Genomic DNA, 13,019 nt, shown 5'->3' with positions numbered 1-13,019 from the left:
GGCTTTGGGAGCCCCTTCTCTATGGATGGATATTCTCTCAGCCTAGATGCAAGGGGGAGGACCTAGGTCTGCCCCAAATGATATGACAGACTTTGATGCTCCCCCATGGGAGGCCTCACCCTCCTGAGGTGTGGATGGGGGGGGATGGAGAGATGGTGGGGGGAGAGGGAGGATGGGAGGGAGAGGAACTGGGATTGGTATGTAAATTAATTGCAAATGGAAATGTAGGAACTTATACAAAGTCCTTGAGAAACCATCTTTGTTTTCAGGCCAGGAACATGGAGCATCTTTGTTTCTTTTCCTGTTAATGTGATAACAAATGGTGAGAAAGCAACTGATTTCAAAGCATTTTATTGCAGTTTTGTTTTTGCTTTTGTTTGTTATTGTTGTTGTTTTTATTCTTCTCCCATACATTACATCCCAACCAGAGATTTCCCCTCCCCCCCCTTCCCAAACCCATCCTCCATTTCCCTTAAAAAAAAAAAGAGTAGGCCTCCCAGTGATATCAACGGGACATGGCACAGCGAATTATGACTATGCATAAACCCTCACATCAAGGCTGAAGGGGGCTCAATGGGCTCTCAGCCGAAGAACACAGTGCACCATGGAAGGAAGTTCTAGGGGCAGGAGCTGGAAGATGCTGCTGCCAACAAACCCCCGTTCCAGAAGCAGAAAACACACCATGGCCGGGCTCCCATGGCTCTCTGGGTTTTGTGCCATGGAATGAACAAGCCCAGAAAAGGGAACCGCATGGTTTTAGGGTATATCAGCTGCACACCACGGAAACCATATTGAGATTCCATCTGGAAACAAATTAGTGTTTGACTTTGGTTCTTATGACAATGCTGAATGCACCTGAATCCTTCCTAGAATATCACACAAAGAACACTTGGCCTAGTTCCTGATCAGGTTCATGATTTTGTTTGTTTGTTTTATGAGCTAGACCTCCATCATCTCTCTGCATTCTTGTCTTCCAAGCTCACAAGAGAATAGTCAATGAATTTCTGCTTCCGACATGCTAGGACTTTACTTACCCCAAATCTCCACATTCTCTTTTACAACATACAAAATTAGTCCCAGGAATCCAAGATTCATTTCAGTAGGTTTACCAAAACAGCAGTGTCAGTCTTGGTGTAAAGTTCCTGTCACAGCTGTGGCCCCAGAATACTCCAGCATGTTACTTACATAAGCATTGAATTATGTGACTGCATATGAGGACAGAGGACATCATCATGGGAGAAATTCTGTTGGCAGGAGATGATGGGGCTGATCAAGCTGGTTACTCAGGTTATACAGGTAAGAAGCAGAGAACACCGAATGTTGACACTCAGCCAGCTTTCTCCTTGTATGCATTCCAGGACAAGACTTGGTGCATTCCATGGACAAGGCTTGGTGCAGACCAGTTGGGGTGTGGTTCTTCACACATCAACTTAATCCATATTTTCCTCAGTTGTGCTTGGAGTCTTGTCTCAGAGATGATTCCAGGTATAATTGAATCAAAAATAAATGATAATGACCCATAGGTTGAAATTAACAATTAAAATTTTGAGAAAATATCCCAGGGCATGAAGAGATGGTTCAGTGTCTAGAGCACTTGAGACTTGAGCATGATTACTTGAGCCCAGATCACCAGATCTTCCAGACAAAACAAATAACAGTAGAAATGAGGATGTTGTGGCTCAAGCATCTCCAAGCCAGAATCATGTCCCCAGTGGCAGCAGGTAGAGAGATCACCACACACTGCGAGTCAGTTAGCCAGAGAATAAAAGAGAACCTGTCTCAGATAAGAAGTGAGGCAACAACTAAATATGGATGCTATCCTCTCACGTAATTAGGCTCAAACCTCCTCCACATGTGACCCCCCAGACCTGCATACACACACATCATGTATGTCAAAGCCACACCCTCAAATGCGCACATGTGCATGCACACACATGAATACATGTGTTATGTCTCTCTTTATGAAACCAGGTCTTTATCTCAACATGGTGTATTCCTTGCCTAAGTACTCACTGTCTTCCTAGAAAGTTTCTAAGAGAAAAATTTTCAGATATTTTAATTCCTAGATAAAACATACAGTAAAGAAACTATATTATCAGTTTGCTGCATTACTTAAATTTCTCCACCTTGTCTTTCTCCTCCCCTTCTTTCTTTCTTTCTTTCTTTCTTTCTTTCTTTCTTTCTTTCTTTCTTTCTTTCTTTCTTTCTTTCTTTCTCTCTCTCTCTCTCTCTCTCTCTCTCTCTCTCTCTCTCTTTCTTTCTTTCTTTTTTCTTTTAGATAGAGTAGCCCTTAGTACACCTGGCTATTCTAGAAATAGCACTGTAGACCAGGCCTTGAGCTCAGAAGTCTGCCCGCCTTTGTCTCTGCCTCCCAAGTGCTAAGATTAAAGGCATGTGTCACCATGCCTGGCTATTTCTTTTTTTCCTTAAGAATGCATTAATAGAAGATATTGCAGTTTAACCTCCTCCAACTCTTACTAGATGCTCCCCACCTCCTGACCTGCTTAACTCCATGCCCCACCCCCATGTGAGTGGTATAAAATCCCAAAAGTTCATGTGATTTTACAGCATTCATCAAAACACAGTATTATAGACATGAAAAATGAAGAAACTGATTGCCAGGAATTAAGAAGATAGCTGTTATGGGTTGGCAATTATGGCTATGATTGTAGAAGTAGAACTGTCCTAATCTTAATTCTATTGGTTTTTAATTAACAACTTTTCCCTCCTACCTCGGACACGATTACTGCCCCAATGGCTAATATGCTGGCAGCTTGGTCCCCATGTGGCAATATTGAGAGGTGGTTGTACTTGTAAGAGTCAGGGCCTATATATAGTGCGGCAGCCCTGGAAGTGGGACTGCTGCTCTCTGCAGGAGTTAAGTTTGTTTTTACCTATAACCTGCTCAAGTCCTGCAGAAGGATTTTTTTCAGAGAGCAAGACTAGTCCCGGTTACTCTGGCTTCCTGCCTCAACATATCTCTCTCAAATATTCTCCCAAAGTGTCATTTACTGTGGTGTGGCATCAACAATTTGGCCCTGACCTGAGTCCATGTTCATGAGACAGTATATTGCCTCTTGTCCTTTGACCACTAAAACAGTTAAAGACGGACCACAATCCAGTGTGTAGGGTTATGAGAGTGCATTAGAGTCTTTGGGATACAGGATATAGTAATGTGAATCTAAAATATCTCAAACATAAATTTAAAAGCTAACATACATATGGACAGTAAATATGTCATTTTGTCAGTTATAACATGAGCCTTTCAGGCTTGACATCACAATGGTCAGTCACTATGACTAACGTAGAATCTTTAGGTCTCAGTGGTTGGTCTGCCAACTGCTCTGTCTGCCTTTGGCGTCTAGTGCCAAGGATTAAGAGAAGTTTAGTCTACTGAAAGGCTCTCCATTCAAGGCTTCACTGGAAAGGTATTCTCTTAAGAACTAGTTCTGATCCTTATGATAGATGGGTGGGCTCGAATTATTCTGTCTTGTTTTCTCCAGATCATGTGAACTTGTTCTACACTCAGCACAGCCCTCGTGAGAAACGAATCATTTTATGAAGTTCAGTGCTGATCCCCTCAGAAAGGAGATATCACGGTGTCAGGGGACAGAGGTCCTTGGACACGTGGGACAAAAGTGCTTGTAAATGAACATGCCTGTCCAAGTTAGGAAGGAGGATTTACGTTTTGCTGAACTTGGTCATTTTGCCCAGTGTGAGCATGAAGGCCAACTGAATAGCGGTAGGACCTCAACCAAACATCTAAGAACTTTCTGGTTCTCAGAAATTTTTTAGTGTTTCTACATTTATTGTTGCTAACACCAGTTTTACAAATTTGAACTCTGTTTTACCTAAACTAGGAATGGCTTTTCCAAACATCCTTATGTACTTGAATTTACATGAAACCAAGTGTGAATTACTTTGGCCTTCAGTCAAATTAGACAGCTGTTGCTTTCCACGACATATGAACATCGCTATGACAAAAATAGGGTTACAGCTGGTGATGCGAGTTACAGCGTGTGAAGGAGTATCTCAGGTCAGACCCACAAATCCTGAGTTTGTGTCTGAAGTCGGGGCGTTTCAGCATTATGGACTTACCCTCCACCGCTGAGAGGAAAGCAAGCCACACAGAAACTGCCTGTATTGTTTCTGTAGTCATTTGTTTACTCTGAACATCACAAGGAGAAGAGGTTTTCAATGCATGGCCTTAAGCTTTTTGTGTGATATCTTGCTTGTAATTCTTTGGGTGAGCACTATCACCCCAGCTGGTGTAACCACACAGGAATATGTATACACACAAATGCGCACTGTATGTTTAGGTAAACATAAGCTAACTTGATTCCTTGAGGGTTAATCAGACTTTCTATTTGTCTCTCAGCCCTTCCTCTGCTTCTGTAGTGACCGTGGAATCAGAGCCTCCCTCTCCATGCTTCCCACTTTCTCCTTCAGATCACCTGCTTCCTGCTGGTCCCCTTCACAGTCCCTGCCCCCATGGTCCCTTTTTACTTCTGCTCTTTTTGCAGTTACTCCATGTTGTATATTCATTTTTGAGGATTTTGAGCTAAGAACTGCAGACGAGAGAGAACATGTGCTGTTTGTCTTTCTGTGTCTCTGTTACCTCATACTATATACTTTTGGATTTCCATACACGTAACTGCAAAGTTCATGACTCTGTTGTTCTTTACAACTGAACAGTATTCTTTTGTGTGCATGTACCGCAATTTTATTGTCCATTCATCTGTTGAAGGATATTCCAGTTGCTCTATTTTCTAAATGCTGTGAACAGAGCAACAGTGAACACGGCTCAGCAGGTGTCTGCGGAGTAGAGTTGAAGTTCTTTGTGCATATGCCGAGGAGTTGGCCAGCTGGGCCATATGGCAGATTTCTCTAAGTGAGGACTCTCCAGACTGATTGCCCGGGTGGCTTCTTAAGTTTTTATTCCCGCTAACAATGAGTTTTCCTGGTTCCCCACACTTTTGTGTGTGATGGCCTTTGTTTTGTTGACGTTAGCCATTCTGAGTGGGGTAAGATGAAATCACAAACTTGTTTTTGATTGGCACTTCAGGAACTGATAAGGAAGATGAGCACTTGTTGAGATATTTCCTGGTCAAAACTGTCTTATTTGAGTCTTTCTTGAAGATTATATCACAGTGACTTTCATGAACACATATTTATGAAAACATATAAACAAAAATCACATATACATATATGCACGTATATACAAACATACATGTATTTCGGCAAGTCCAAGTGAAAAAGACAGAGAATGGAAACAATGATTTAGTTAGAGTTAGAAAACTGAGTCTATGGCACTCTTCACATTTCTCATAAACTTTATCCTACTGACCCCTGATTATGCTACTGACCTCTTGACTATCCAATTGACCTCTATCCTGTTGACCTCTGACTATCCTGTTTAACTCTGGCTATCATGGTGACCTCTGACTATCCTACTGACCTCTTGACTATCCAATTGACCTCTATCTGACTATCCTGTTGAACTCTGACTATCATGGTGACCTCTGACTATCCTACTGACCTCTGGCTATCTTATTGACCTGTGGCTATCCTATTGACCTCTGACAATCTTGGTGACCTCTGACTATCCTGGCGACCTCTGACTATCCTATTGCCCTCTCTCCTGTTGACCTCTGAGTATCCTATTGCCCTCTTTCCTGTTGACCTCTGAATATCCTGTTGACCTCTGAATATCATGTTGACCTCTGGCTATCTATCGTAGTGACCTCTGACTATCCTGCTGACTTTTGTTCCGTTAGTGTTTGCCCTGTGACAGGAGAAGCCTCTTTACTGAGATGGAAATTCTAAATGGGAAAGTCACAGATGCGAAAATCAAGAATCAACCCCTGATGTTCCATGGAGAAGTGGAACTCAGAAGAGGCGGTGTCAGTAAGAAGTGTCACCTCTACCTGTACAGAGATTTCTTGGTTGTGACGAATAGTTGGTATGCTTTACTTTCAGACTCCTAATTACCAGAAGTCACAATGTGTCACCCTTACCGTGGGACAATCCAAGGGAATTTGCCCTTATGATTTTACAAATGTTTTGATTCTTTATTTATTTAACAATCCATGGAGCCTTTGTTTTGTCCAATGCCCTAGTAGAAAATAAAATGACAAATCTATACTAACAGCCATGCTTGTTTGCACATACCAATAACACAAACATTTTGGGATGTTATTAGCATAACCAACTATAGATCTGGCTATTAAGGGGGAAAGAAACAAATGGCAACCTGGGGGGAATGTTTGAGAATAAAATTGTTGTGGTACATTATTCATACTTCCAAGATAGCTTGTAGATTTAAAAATCCCTTAACAAGTTCATGGAATTGATCCACACACTCCAACTATAAAAAGCAATCCCAGTGCAAAGAATGCTGGCCCTTGGAAAGAGGAAGCCCACACTGGATGGAGGAGAGACTTGTTCCCCAGAGCTGTGCTCCCACAAGGATGCTGAGAACATGAAGAGTTGGGGAGGCTCAGCAGTTCTGATCTGTGGTTGGCTATTCCATTTCCTGGATCAAAACCCTGTCTCTGTTGCTTTCGGCTATTAGCCATTCTGACCCTTCCTCACGCATGGAGTGGGGTCAATAGAGATTATCTGATGCTGTTGAGGTTAAATTGAACAGCAATCATTTTTAGGTTTCTTAGAAAATGGCAGGTAGCTATCCATCATGTCACAGCAGAATGGGTAATGTGTTCTTTAAATCCAACTGTTGACTCGGGTTTAAGGAAGCGTGAAACCTGAATTCATTGAAATAAGACCAAATTATTGAAATGAATGTTTCCTCTCTGTACATATGAGAAAGAATAGTTAAGACAGTATGCTTCAAATACATTGTATAATCTATACTCAATGCAGATGTGGAAAGGGTACTGTCAGAGCCTCCCAGAGGCACACTGCCCTCAGTGAGGCTTTACTGGATTCTATCTGCCCACTTGCTGGGCTGTGCCTGGAGGGATAGAGATGAATTGGTGCTGATTTGCTTATGCCATGAGCACAGATTACCCCATTTAAAAAACAAACTAACACAGATTTTCTTTAATTCTTTTTAGGTATAAGATAACCTTTAAGATAAAATATGTCATCCCTCTGACATCCCTCTGGATTGGGGACTGTGTGGACACAGACTTTGTAGGCCCCAGTCAGGCCAGGAAATCCATTTTCCTAGGCTGGCCCATGGAGAACTTCATCGCCACTTTCCGGTAATAACCAGAACTTGTTCCTTTGGTGGCACTGGGTGTGTATGGAAGGACACAATTGACATTATAATATCTAGTACACACAGACAGTTTAAATGTAAAATCTGTTCTCAGAACTTAAAAGAAAAAACCATTTTAATCTGATTGTATGAACACTGTCTCTTTATAACCTACTGTATTATTTTCTAAGAGACATTTCAACAGGCTTTCATTTTAAAATGAATCAAAAGTGGGAGTCATTTAAGGAACATCCTAAGATATTGATCATTGGTTTTTTAGCAGACACCAATTTCCTGGTAGCCAGAATAAAAGGGTGTGCAGCTTCTATGGAAGGAAGTGTAGGGAGGAAGGCTTTGGGACTTCTTTTCCAGAATCTTAGATAGATGATCAGGTGTTATCCTACTAGATGAATATGTTAGGTACTTTTCTTCAGTAATATTAATTATGCCAGTTAGCATCAAAAATTCCTTTGATGCCCCCAAATGATCAGGATCTTACTGTACTAAATTATATTTCTGTCATAAATGTCAAGAACTGCAAGTGTCTGTTTATCAAATTACATATTTGATGACTACAGACAAGAGGCGAGACTGGCATCATTAGACTCTCAGAGGTGACTTGTGGGGAGCAGGCTAGTTTCCCATTCTCAGGCCACCATGTAGATAGGGACTGTCAGTGTGTCCTAGAGAGCTCTCAAGTGGCACTGAGCTTAGGGACTCCCAGGGATCGTGTGGAAGCACATGCTACTCTGGACAGCCACAGAGCAGCTCTATATGAAACACACTAGCTACCGTATGAAAACAATCCACCTACCATATGAAAACAATCCACCTACCATATGAAAACACACTGGCTACCATATGAAAACACACTAGCTACCATATGAAAACACTCTAGCTACCATATGAAAACACACTGGCTACCATACGAAAACACACTAGCTACCATATGAAAAAACACTGGCTACCATATGAAAACACACTGGCTACCATATGAAAACACACTGGCTACCATATGAAAACACACTAAATACTATATGAAAACACACTGGCTACCATATGAAAACACTCTAGCTACCATATGAAAAGTTCATGCATGAGGTCCACACTGTTCTGTCCTCCCATCAATCCTCCTCCAGACCTCAAGCCTCACCCCAGAGTTCCCTCAGCTAACACACATGTCTTCATGCTTTGTAACATTACTCAATACAGCCTCAGCTCATTACGTAAGGAAAACATTCCCAGAGATTTTTTGGGAGAAATCCATCATTGTGTCCTTCTCTCAGTCCTTTCTATTGTATCACTGATTTGCCAGGTTATTACATTTTATTTTGATTGTTCCCTTATGTTTGACATGTGATGAAGCAGTTTAAATGCATATATGTAAAGAGTTTGATGAGAAATTTCCAAGAGTTCTTCTTACACTGAGTGGCTGAACTTTAGATATGTTCATTATGTTAGGTTGGTTGTTCAGACCAGTTCTTAACACTAGTATCACTCATTTGTAGCAATGCATGTCACTCAGTGAATTTCATCTCTGTTGTTATTTTCCTTATGTAACTTTGAGGGATTAGAAGTGGTATACTCATACATTAGGGGCCGTATGGATGGCTGGTAGACCTCTCTGATAAATGCATCCCCAGAATAATACAGATGGGAAATCGGGAGCACTTGAGGAGCTGTTAGTGAAGTAAGCAAGAAATATGCTCACCATTGGGAAAAAGGACAATTGAATGGTTCCACAGGAAGTCCAACAACTATTCCATGTGAGTCGGCAGCTCTGATCCTATTTGTAGACTCATGTAAAATGAAAACACACTACATTAAAGACTATGCACAAAAATTTCAATAGCATAGTTCACTACTAGCAATAGTATAAGAAACTAAATATTCAACCATTAAATGGATAACAGAAATGAAATACTTTCAGGAAGTGTTCAATTTTATATATCTCTTGTATGATCCAATGCAAACAAATCTTCTACCTTTGCAATCTCTTCAGTCAGCAGGAACCCACAAGGCTCAATCTCCCTTTTATCTGGTGAACATCAAGCTCAGAGCAGCTGCCTCACCAGACAGGGCTCAGTTATCACAGATCACACCAAGTTCCCCACCACTGCCCACTTCTCGTCACTAGGAGGTCCTCTGTCAAAGGGCAGGTCTGTCAGGTTCCCAGATGTGTGCAGGACACTCACTTGATAACCACAGACCACAGGCTTCTAATATTGTGTCATGAAAGAAACTCGACTTTATATGATTTAACTTTTCTCCATCTTTATATTACAGGTCTGTGGACCAAAAAAGAGATTGGTGGTGTTTCCTTGAAAGGTAGTTTGCTGTGCATTTTTAATTCTGTAAGCAGTGATGAATGAATAAGAGTCTGTGCAACATACAGGCCTGTTCCCCTTGTTCTGATAGAGCTTTTAGTCTGTCCCTAGTCATCTTCTGGGCTAGATGGTCTGGCGACTATTGTAATTTCTCTCTTCTCTGTGTTTGAGGAAGTGTGGTGGCTGCCATTCTCATACGTTCCTCTTCTCCCTCCTTTATGTTGGAGCAAAGATTATTCCAAAACATAATAGTACTGCTCAGACACATCACTGAAAACAAATGCTACTCCTTGTTCATAAACTCTGTAAAGTGTCGTCTACAGTAATGTACACAGGAATGTTTGACAACTGGCACTGTTTCCTAACTGTCAAAACCTAAGACAGCTCTGTCTTCTAGAACTTACCCTGTTATTCCAAACCGTGTTTTTCATTTGATGTGCAATGATATTTCTGCTTAGTTCATCCATTTGCTTTAAACATGTTTAAGCATTGACAAACTGGATTGATGAACAAGTTTATTTCATATCTTTGTCTTTTTCTTGAATGTGAGCAGATCTATTAAACAGACAAAGGAGAAGTACCATGGGAGGAGTACTGCACTGGAGATATTCACAGATGTCATCCCGAGCTCGAACACTGTATGTACCTCAGACTAAAATGACGTTATAATAATAATAGATGCGGAAAAGGAAGATGAGGTCAAGGAAGAGAAGTTAGTGGAAGAATGGGGAGAAGTGGGATGAAAAGGGGGAGAATTAGAGAGATAAAAATGGCAGGACATTGAAAGTTTAGTCAGTGCTACCAGGAAATAAGTATTTTCCTGTATACAAATGCATCTTTGCCTGTAGAAAACAACTGCTAATTAACATGAATCAAGAGTAAGCCTTGCTAGCTACATTACACAGACATAGCAAAATGGGTCATACAAAATGACAATGAACTGAGTATTGGTGGTATTCTTATATATTTTTGGTTGTGAGCCTAGCCTTTAACAGCTGAGCCATCTCTCTAGCCCTGGTGGTGTTCCTATAGAACCGTTTTCCTAAGCAGTCATTTAGTTCGATGTCAGATGTTGGTTTGCTGTATATTGTTTCTAATATGTTCAGGTATGTTCCTGTTATCCCTGATCTCTCCAGGACATTTACCATGAAGGGGTGTTGGATTTTGTCAAATGCTTTTCCAGCATCTATTGAGATGATCATGTGGTTCTTCTTTTTCAGTTTGTTTATGTGGTGGATTCTACTGATGGATTTTTATATGTTGAACCATCCATCCCTTCATCCCTGGGATGAAGCCTACTTGATCATGGTGGATGATTTTTCTGATGTGTTCTTGGATTCAATTGGTCAGTTTCTTATTGAGTATTTTTGCATCAATATTCATGAGGGGTATTGGTCTGCAGTTCTCTTTCTTAGTTATGCCTTTGTGTGGCTTGGGTACCATGGTAATTGTAGCCTCGTAAAAAGAATTTGGCACTGTCCCTTCTATTGTGCGGAAGAGTTTGAGGAGTGCTGGTATTATCTCTTCTTTGAATTTCTGGTAGAATTCTGCATTATAACCATCTGGCCCTGGACTTTTTTTGGTTGGGAGACTTTTGATGACCACTTCTATTTCATTAGGAGTTATACATAAGTTTATTGAAATTGCTTATCTGTTCTTGATTTAATTTTGTTAAGTGATATCTATCCAGAAAATTGTTCATTTCGTATAAGTTTTCGAATTTTGTGGAGTACAGGTTTTCAAAGTATGATCTGATGATTCTCTGGATTTCCTCAGTGTCTGGTTGTTATGTCCCCCTTTTCATTTCTGATTTTGTTAATATATATGCTCTCTTTCTCTCTCTACCCTTTGGTTGGTTTGGATAAAGGGTTGTCTATCTTGTTGATTTTCTCAAAGAACCAACTCTGTATTTCATTGATTCTTTGTATTGTTTTCATTGTTTCTACTTTATTAATTTCAGCCCTCATTTGATTATTTCCTGGCATCTACTCCTCCGGGGTGACTTTGCTTCTTTTTGTTCTATAGCTTTCAGTTGTGCTGTTAATTCTCTAGTGTGACTATTCTCCAGTGTCTTCATGTAGGCATTTAGTGCTATGAATTTTCCTCTTAGCTCTGCTTTCAAAGTGTTCTATAAGTTTGGGTAGTTATGTTTCATTCTCGTTGCATTCTAGGAAGCCCTTAATTTCTTTTTTTATTTCTTCCTCGACCAGGAATGGTTCAATTGCGCATTATTGAATTTCCATGAGTTTGTAGGGTTTCTGCAGTTTGTGGTGTTGTTGAATTTTAACTTTAAATCATAGTGATCTAATGGGATACAAGGGGTAATTCCAGTTCTTTTTCCTATGTTGCCTAGGATGTGGTCGATTTTAGAGAAGGTTCCATGTGGCGCTGAGAAGAATATATATTCTTTTGTGTTTGGATGGAATATTCTACAGATGTGTGTTAATCCCAATTAGGTCATAATTTCTGTTAGTTCCTTTGTTTCTTTAAGTTTCTGCCTGGTGGTCCTGTTTAGTGGTGAGAGTGGGGTGCTGAAGAATCCCAATATGAGTGTGTGAGGTTTTATGTGTGATTTGAATTTAGTAATGTTTCTTTTATGAATGCGGGTGTCTTCATATTTGGGGCATAGATGTTCAGAATTCAGACTTCATCTTGATGGACTTTTCCTGTGATGAATATGACATGACCTTCTTTATCTTTTTTGATTGATTTTAGTTTGAAGTCTAATTTGTTAGATATTAGGATTGCTACACCACCTTGTTTCTTGGGTCCATTTTATTGGAAAATCTTTTCCCAACCCTTTACTTTGAGGAAACATCTGTCTTTGATATGGAGATGTGTTTCTTGAATAAAGCAGAAGGATGGATTTTGTCTTTATATCCATTCTGTTAGCCTGTGTCTTTTTTTATAGGCAAGTTAAGGCAATTGCCATTAAAGGATATTAATGACCATGGGTTGTTAATTCTTGTTTGTTTTTGTTTTGGTGGTGGTGGTGGTGGTATTGTGTGTGGATTTCCTCCCATTTTTTCTTTAGGTGTTTGGTAAAGTGGGATTATCTATTGCCTATGTTTTTGTGAGTGTAGTTAATTTACTTGGGTTGGAGTTTTCCTTCCAGCACTTTCTGTAGGGCTGGATTTGTGGATACATATTCTTTAAGTCTGGTTTTGTCATGGAATATCTTGTTTTCTCTATCTATAGTGATTGAAAGTTTTGCTGGGTATAGTATTTTGAGCTGTCATCCTTGTTCCCTTAGCTTTTGTAGAACATCTCTCCAGGACCTTCTGGCTTTTCAGACTTTCTGTTTAGAAGTCGGGTGTTATTTGGATAGGTCTGCTTTTATATGTTACTTGGCTGTTTTTCTTTGCTGCTCTTAATATTTTTCTTTATTCTATAAGTTTGGTGTTTTGATTATTTGTGGCAAGAGGACTTCTTTTTGTGGTCCAGTCTATTTAGTGATCTGTCAGCTTCTT

General features: G+C 40.3%; 1 long non-coding RNA gene across 1 annotated transcript; it reads left to right on the top strand.

Annotated features, from left to right (window-relative positions):
• Positions 1 to 7,075: 7,075 nt before the first annotated feature.
• Positions 7,076 to 10,176, top strand: LOC121138309. Its single transcript, XR_005875398.1, has 3 exons — positions 7,076 to 7,226; positions 9,509 to 9,550; positions 10,103 to 10,176. It is a non-coding gene; the product is annotated as an uncharacterized LOC121138309 (long non-coding RNA).
• The last annotated feature ends 2,843 nt before the right edge of the window (positions 10,177 to 13,019 follow it).

This window comes from Mesocricetus auratus, unplaced genomic scaffold (assembly GCF_017639785.1).
Source record: "Mesocricetus auratus isolate SY011 unplaced genomic scaffold, BCM_Maur_2.0 contig_7932_pilon_obj, whole genome shotgun sequence".
Classification (NCBI taxonomy): domain Eukaryota; kingdom Metazoa; phylum Chordata; class Mammalia; order Rodentia; family Cricetidae; genus Mesocricetus; species Mesocricetus auratus.
This window is presented reverse-complemented; position numbering and strand designations above follow the sequence as displayed.